Raw genomic sequence first — 1,038 nt, 5'->3', positions numbered from 1 at the left:
ACGAGATACGTCTAACATTAATACTATAAACACGATAAAAAAAAGTATTATTTACAAAAAAAATCAAAAATATTAAAGTTTTTACTCGGTCAAAAGTATAAGGAAATACTTATTTCATTTCTCTTTGTAAAATTATCTTTTATTTGATCAGTGAAATTGTAACGTAGTAAAATTGTGGTGCATAGCGACATCTAGTTATAGCCGCGGTATTACTATTGATCCTGGTATTGAGGTTTGTCTAGCGAAGCTTGCGGGCTCACTAGATGGCGTGCTTGGAGAGTTGCTATGTATTTGCACGGTTTTGTTTTTACATTGTTTCATATTTAAATATTTATTTAATTGCTTAGGATTTTTGTCTAAATTGTTTTTATAAATAATAATAAAAAAAAAAAAATATTTATATAGATGTCTTTCGGTTTACTGTATTGGATAAATTTTTAATTTTGAGTGGCAACACTGCCAGATTAAAAGGACTTTCGCTTCGACCATGATTGGGAACGGCGAGGGAAAGATTTCACGTTTTCGTGTTTTGTTGGCCAGGTTCGCCTGCATATTAAAAATTATGTCTCTGAAGTAGAGAATAATAATTTTATTTATCTCAACAATAATGGTGAGTTAATTTCGATATTTTGGTGGGACCTCTTTTTCCCTTTGTGTTTGTGATAACCTTTAGGTGTCATAGTAACTCGTAATTTACTTTTGTTACAGCTTCCTTATTTTGTTCATTTTGAAATAGATATTTTTATCTGATTTCGGGGATGGTGGGAACGAGAGATTACATTTATGCAATCTACTCTGGTAAGATTTTAAACCATTCTTTTAAATTTTGCATCGGTTCGATTCCGCCATTTTGACAACGTGTTTTCTTTGTTTCAGGGTTTTTTTTTTTGATTCTTTCATTTTTATATTTCCTTAGTATTTTATTGTTTTATTTTATTATATTACGTAACTAATTAATGGAGATATGTCTTTAGAAGAAAATACACTTGCGTTACCATGATGTAGGAAAAATTTAAATATGAAAAATTTATAATCTGA

General features: G+C 29.5%; 1 long non-coding RNA gene across 1 annotated transcript; it reads left to right on the top strand.

The window, feature by feature from the left end:
* The first annotated feature begins 475 nt into the window (after positions 1-475).
* On the top strand, positions 476-793 carry LOC123663918. The gene is made up of 2 exons (XR_006744721.1): positions 476-610; positions 709-793. It is a non-coding gene; the product is annotated as an uncharacterized LOC123663918 (long non-coding RNA).
* The last annotated feature ends 245 nt before the right edge of the window (positions 794-1,038 follow it).

Source organism: Melitaea cinxia, chromosome 21 (assembly GCF_905220565.1).
Source record: "Melitaea cinxia chromosome 21, ilMelCinx1.1, whole genome shotgun sequence".
In the NCBI taxonomy this organism is placed as follows: Eukaryota; Metazoa; Arthropoda; class Insecta; order Lepidoptera; family Nymphalidae; genus Melitaea; species Melitaea cinxia.
This window is presented reverse-complemented; position numbering and strand designations above follow the sequence as displayed.